The following is a 7,697-nucleotide window of genomic DNA, read 5'->3' on the forward strand; positions in this document are numbered from 1 at the left end:
ATTCACACTTTTCCCATCACTTGAAAGTTTTTGACTTCTGCTTTTTCAGAGTAGGGTGACACAATCTGTTGTATGCATTTGACTTATCCCTTATTAAAGCAGGAAAGTCAGGAATCCATGAGGTCTTGTTGTTGTCATGTAGGGAAACTGGGTCCTAAGCATTTTGGATAATTTTCTGAGAAAACCCAACAGCTGTGTTATGCATACTTAATATTAATCTTGAACTTTTTATTGACCAGGAACATTTCATTCTGTGAATGCCCTAAGCAATTCCCTTAGGCTTCCTCTTGCACTAGGAAATAAGAGGAATACTTTTGTTTCCTGTTTAGGTCATCTTTGAACAGTTTTGTAAGACTCAGAGTTCTATTTACATTAACTAAGCATTGCGATTAGCTTTGTGCTAGTTTCTTATCATTAGCTTTCCTGACCTAAATTTTCATGCATCTTTCACGCCTCGTGATTTTCCGCTTTTGAAATGGCTTTGTTGTTGAGGTGAAGAAACTGGCCATAGGGGATTTGTGAAGCATTTTAGAGCCCTTGGAAGAGATTTAAAAAACAAAGCCACTCTTTGTCTCTTATAATTGTAAATTGGCTTAAATTTCTCTGGTAGAAATGATTTTTTGATTACAGGTTTAAGTAGGTTCAGGGCTATTCCAGAAAGGTTTTGTCATGGGAAACATTTCCTAAACTTGATGTTACTATTTTGAGGTTTGAAGGACTGACTCCTGCCAAATTCTCTGTGTCATCGATTACACAAAAAAGCTTGTGCAAAAGACCTGGGTTCAATCCCATTCAGTTTTGAAAACCCAAGATTATGCTTGATAGTCTCTTTTTCTTCTACCCCAATTCCATGAAAGAACCCTGCCAAATCTACCTTCAAAATGCATTCAGAATCAGATCCCTTCTGACTTCTTCCTACACTGCTGCAACCCTGACCCAAGCCCAAACCTTTCCTCTCCTGGGTTACTGCAAAAGCTCTCCCTGCTTCTTCCCTGCTCTGCTTATTCCATTGCTCTTCTTCAGTCTTTTCTCAACAGAGCAGCCGAACTGTCCAGTTAAAACTTAAGTCAGGGTCTTAATCAGGGGAATGGTAAGATGGCAGAGTGGGAAGACCCTGGGCTCACCTCCTCCCATGGGTCCACCAAAATTAGAACTATTTACAGAGCAACTATTGCTGAGAAAGACCTGAAGACTAGCAAAACAACATCTTCTACAACTAAAGATATAAACAAGGAAGCGCAATGAGATAGGAGGAGGGGCGGAGATGCGGTATAGTCAAGACCCACAGTCTCAGGTGAACAACCCCCGAACAAGAGGATAGTTACAATCTCAGAGGTTCTCTGCAAGGAGCAAGAGGTCCGAGACATACGTCAGGATCCCAGCCCAGGGGTCCCGCCCTGGGAGGATGAGCCTCCAGAACCTGTGGTTTTAAAGACCAGAGGGGTTTACTTTGGGGAGAGCCAGAGGGTGATAGGAACAGAAACCCTCCTCTTTAAAAAAAAAAATATTTATTTATTTAGTTGCTCTGGAGAAACTCCACTCTTTAAAAAACTCATTCATAGGACTTGCCCGATGGTCCAGTGGTTGAGAATCCTGTTTGTACTCTGCTTCTATTGAGTCTGCCTCTGTTTTGTTACATTTGTTTGTTTCCGCGCATAAGTGAAATCATACAGTATTTTTCATTTCTTGTCTGATTGATTTCATTTAGCATAATATCCTCCAGATCCATTGATGTCACAAATGGAAAGACTTGATAATAGGAACTAACATAGTGTTGTAGGTCAGTTGTCTTTCAAAAACAAACAGACTCATCCTCACAGTGCAGGAGAATCCGCCTCCCAAAGTAGGGGACCTGGGTTTGATCCCTAGGCTGGGAGGATCCCACTTGCCTCAGGGCAACCAAGCCTGCGAGCCATAGGCACTGAAGCCTGAGTGCCCAGAGCCCATGCTCTGCGGAAGAGGCCACCACAATGAGAGCCTGCACACCACACTAGAGAGTAGCTGCCATCTGCCACAACTAGAGCAAGCCAAGACCCTGTGCAGCCAAAAATAAACAGACAAATAAAAACAATTTTTAAATATTAAAAAAAAAATCACTCGTGGGGAGTTGCCTGGTGGCTTAATGGTGTGTTGGCAACAGATATGAAGAAAAGAGAACCCATATGCACCATTGGTGGGAATGAAAATGGTTCATCCATTATGGAAACCAGTGGAGATTCCTCAAAAATTTAAAAGCATGGATATTCCTTGGTGGTCCCCTGGTTAGGGCTTGGTGATTTCACTGCTGGGGCCCGGGTTCAATCCCCACAAGTCATGTGTTATAGTCAAAAAAAATAGAACTACCCAAGTAATCTAATAATTTCACTCCTAGATATTTATGTGAAGAAAATAAAAACACTAATTAGAACAGATATATGCACCCCTATGTTCATTGCAGCACTATTTACAATAGCCTAAGTATGCGTGTGTTTGTATATATGTGGATATTACTCAGCCATGAAATGGAGAAGGCAATGGCACCCCACTCTAGTACTCTTGACTGGAAAATCCCATGGATGGAGGAGTGTGTGGGCTGCAGTCCACGGGTCACGAAGAGTCGGACACGACTAAACGACTTCACTTTCACTTTTCACTTTCCTGCACTGGAGACAGAAATGGCAACCCACTCCAGTGTTCTTGCCTGGAGAATCTCAGGGACGGGGGAGCCTGGTGGGCTGCCATCTATGGGGTCGCACAGAGTCGGACACGACTGAAGCGACTTAGCAGCAGCAGCAGCCATGAAAAAAGAATGAAGTCTTGCCATTTGTGATAGCATCAATGGATCTGGAGGATATCGTGCTAAATGAAATCAATCAGACAAGAAATGAAAAATACTGTATGATTTCACTTATGCGTGGAAACAAACAAATGTCACAAAACAGAGACAGAGTCGATAGAAGCAGAGTACAAACAGGAGGCTGCCAGAGGGGAGAGCTGGGAGGAGAAGGTAAATACATGAGGAAGATTAAAGGTACAAATTTCCAGTTACCAAATAAATGGGTCAGAGGTATGAAAAGTACAGTATGAGGATATAGTTGATAATTATGTAATATCTTTGTATGATGACACAGATCATAATAGACATTGTGGTGATCATTTTGAAATGTATAGAAATATGGAACGTTGTGTAACAGGAACTGACATAGTGTTGTAGGTCAGTTGTATTTCAAAAACAAACAGACTCACAGATAAAGAGATCAGATTTATTGTGGGGGAAGATGAAGGCAGTCAAAAGATACAAACTTCCAGTTATAAGATAAATAAGTACTGGTGTGTTCAGTTCAGTTCAGTTCATTCACCCAGACGTGTCCGACTCTTTGAGACCCCATGAATTGCAGCACGACAGGCCTCCTTGTCCATCACCAACTCCCGAAGTTCACCCAAATTCATGTCCACTGAGTCGGTGATGCCATATAACCATCTCATCCTCTGTCATCCCCTTCTCCTCCTGCCTTCAATCTTTCCCAGCATCAGGGTCTTTTCAAATGAGTCAGTTCTTTGCATCAGGTGGCCAAAATATTGGAGTTTCAGCTTCAACATGAGTCCTTCCAGTGAACACCCAGGTGTTACCACATGATAAATATAATTAACACTGCTGTGTGTTGTATATGAAAGTTGTTAAAAGAGTGAATTCTAAGAGTTCTCATCACAAAGAAAAAAAATTTTTTTTCCAATTTCTCTAATTTTGCATCTTTCTGAGATGATGGATGTTCACTAAACTTATTGTGGTTATCAGCTCACAATGTATATAAGTCCAACCATTATGTTGTACGCCTTAAACATATAGCAGTGTATGTCAATTATAGGCCTTCCCCGGTGACTCAACTCTTAAGAATCTGCCTGCAACATAGGAGACACACAGGAGACGCTGGTTTGATCCCTGGGTCAGGAAGATCTCCTGGAGGAGGAAATGGCAAACCACGCCAGCAATCCTGCCTGGAAAATCCCACATTCAGAGGACCCTGGTAGGCTATAGTCCATGGGGTCCCAAGGAGTTGGACGCGATCAAGGGACTGAGCACGAACTCCATGCATGTCAATTACATCGCAAAGATGCTGGAAGGAAAAAAGAGGCTTAAGTCAGGTCGTGCATGTGTGATCAGTCCCTTAGTCGTGTTCGACTCTGCACCCCCATGCACTGTAGCCCCCCAGGCTTCTCTGTCCATGGGATTCTCCAGGCAAGAGTACTGGAGTGGGTTGCCATTTCCTACTCCAGGGGATCTTCCCGACCCAAGGATTGAACCAACGTATCCTACATGTCTCCTGCATTGCAGGTGGATTCTTAACCACTGCGCCACCAAGCCAGGTCATATCTGCTCTTAAAACTCTTTAGTTACTTCTTCTGTATCTCAGCATAAAAGCCTGAAAGTCTCTGATGTCTTCATCCTTCACCCCAATCCCCACTTCTCTTCCCTTATGTCATTTAACTTTCCTTATTGTTTACTCAGTTCCAGCCACACTAGCTTCCTTTCTTGCTTCTCAGACAGCACACTGAAGGACCTAAGCTACTCCGTTTTGTTAACAGAAAAACTCCATTTTGTAAGGTTCCAGAAAAAGAGCCTTTGAAAATCCAAGAGCCTTTGGAAATCCCCTGACCTCACCCTACCACCCTGGAGCCAATCCGACCCCAGACCAAAATCTCCTGACTCAACGTTCAGGAACTCGTGGTCTACCTAGGTAATGGGAACCAATCAGAACCTGGGGCCAGCCCGGGAGGGAGGGGGGCGATAAAAACCAATCAGAAACCAACACCTAACCCTTCCACAGAAGGTAACCAATTAGACATCTCCCAACCCGGAAACTCCCATTTTTCAAATTTCTCCATCGAGAATACCCTATATAAGCAATGTAACCCAGAACTCAGGGCTCCTCCCTATAGCTGCTGCGTTGGTATCGGTGGGAGCCCCAGCTCCAGCTTGGTAATAAAAACTCTCTTGCTTTTGCATCGGATATCGGCTCCCTGGTGGTCATTGGGAGATTTTGCGACTTGGGCATAACACACACTACTGCCCTGAGGCCTTGGTACTTCTCTTCCAGAGGCAAATGTTCCAAGCAAAGTATGCTTCTTTCAGATCTTCGCTTAAGAGTCATTTTTACAAACACAGAATGGCTAAAATGAAGACAACTGAGGGAGTTCCCTGGTGATCTAGTGGTTAGGATTTGGCACGTTCACTGCTGTGGCCCAGGTTCAGTCCTGGAGCAGGAACTGAGATCCCTCAAGCCACAAGGTACAGCCAAAAAAAGGAAAAGACTGACACATTAACATTTTAGCAGAGATGTGGAGAAGTTTGAACTTCTCTCCTGGTGAGAGTATGAACTGGTTCAATCATTCACTATTAATCATTAATTACTAACACTAAACATACCTTATGGCAGAAAGTGAAGAGGAACCAAAAAGCCTCTTCGTGAAAGTGGAGAATGAAAAAGCTGGCTTAAAGCTCAACATTCAGAAAACTAAGACCATGGCATCTGGTTCCATCACTTCATGGCAAATAGATAGGGAAACAGTGGAAACAGTATCAGACTTTATTTTGGGGGGCTCCAAAATCACTGCAGATGGTGATTGCAGCCATGAAATTAAAAGATGCTTACTTCTTGGAGGGAAAGTTATGACCAACCTAGATAGCATATTCAAAACAGAGACATTACTTTGCCAACAAAGGTCCATCTAGTCAAGGCTATGGTTGTTCCTGTGGTCATGTATGGATGTGAGAGTTGGACTGTGAAGAAAGCTGAGCCCTGAAGAACTGATGCTTTTGAATTGTGGTGTTGGAGAAGACTCTTGAGAGTCCTTTGGACTGCAAGGGGATCCAACCAGTCCATTCTGAAGGAGATCAGTCCTGGGTGTTCATTGGAAAGACTGATGCTAAAGCTGAAACTCCAGTACTTTGGCCACCTCGTGAAGAGTTGACTCATTGGAAAAGACTCTGATGCTGGGAGGGACTGAGGGCAGGAAGAGAAGGGGACGACAGAGGATGAGATGGCTGGCTGGCATCACTGGCTTGATGGACGTGAGTCTGAGTGAACTGGGAGGCTTCTCCAGAAGCATACAGGTTTGTCCAGCTCAGGGCTACAGAAAGGTGACACACCACAGCTCTTCCCCAGCTTGGGGAATACATGTCTACAACCTAATGCTAATTTAAGGCAGGAAGCTTATTCCACAAAGCCTCCTTCACCTCAACATAGAACTTCTCAGGCCCTGACATCTTAAGACACACAATCAACCCTCAGGTAAGGGTGAAGTTTCACCAGATCATCAAATAAACCACAAAACTTAAGGAAGATTACACAAGGGCTGACATTTTTGAGCCTGTCATAAAATATGATGGGACTATAGATCTCAATGTTCCTTTAAAGGAGGTGGTTATCAGGAAGGAAGTAGCTGATATCATTTGTTTTTGTTTTAAGGCATCAAGAGTCTTGACTGGGTCTTAAGCTATAGAAAAATGCCAGTATACATGCCGTCTGTCATCTGCTGTCTTTTGGTATAAGCTGTGTTGGTGGGAAGGAAGAACTGGTTAGAAATAGACATAGTGTGCACATGAGAATATGTGTATCAAAGAACAAAGTCAGTAGTGAAGCAATGTGTCTAACCATAATTTGGCTTCTAAGATCCAGATTCTGGGTCACTGAGCAATTGTGCTCCTTTCCTCTGAGTCTTGTCTGTCTTTTTTCATCCCCTCTGATAGTGGTTTATGGGCTGAGCTAACTTCCAGTCCTGCACTAAACATCACCCAGAGAATCTAAACACAAATACCCATTGGGGCTTAGCTTCCATCTGGGGAGGGAACCATATGGATTAATCTCACAGATATTACATTGAGTGGAAGAGGCCAGATCCAAATGATATATACTTTCAGTTCAGTTCAGTTCAGTCGCTCAGTCGTGTCCGACTTCTTGCGACCCCATGAATCGCAATATGCCAGGTCTCCCTGTCCATCACCAACTCCCGGAGTTCACTCAAATTCACATCCATCAAGTCAGTGATGCCATCCAGCCATCTCATCCTCTGTCGTCCCCTTTTCCTCCTGCCCCCAATCCCTCCCAGCATCAGAGTCTTTTCCAGTGAATCAACCCTTCGCATGAGGTGGCGAAAGTACTGGAGTTTCAGCTTTAGCATCATTCCTTCCAAAGAAATCCCAGGGCTGATCTCCTTCAGAATGGACTGGTTGGATCTCCTTGCAGAATTCCATTTATCTGAAGTTCAAGAACAAGTAAAACATCAGTGGTAATAGAACAGTAGTGCACTCCTAGACTTTCTTTTCTGGGGCTCCAAAATCACTGCAGATGGTGACTGCAGCCATGAAATTAAAAGAGACTTACTCCTTGGAAGGAAAGTTATGACCAACCTAGACAGCATATTCAAAAGCAGAGACATTACTTTGCAACAAAAGTCCATCTAATCAAGGCTATGGTTTTTCCAGTAGTCATGTATTAATGTGAGAGTTACACTGTAAAGAGAGTTGAGCGCTGAAGAATTGATGCTTTTGAACTGTGGAGAAGACTCTTGAGAGTCCCTTGGACTGGACGCGAAGAGCTGACTCATTGGAAAAGACCCTGATGCTGGGAAAGATTGAGGGCAGGCGGAGAAGGGGACGACAGAGGATGAGATGGTTGGATGGCATCACTAACTCAACGGACATGAGTTTGGGTAGACTC

The sequence above is a fragment of the Capra hircus genome, chromosome 19 (assembly GCF_001704415.2).
Source record: "Capra hircus breed San Clemente chromosome 19, ASM170441v1, whole genome shotgun sequence".
In the NCBI taxonomy this organism is placed as follows: Eukaryota; Metazoa; Chordata; class Mammalia; order Artiodactyla; family Bovidae; genus Capra; species Capra hircus.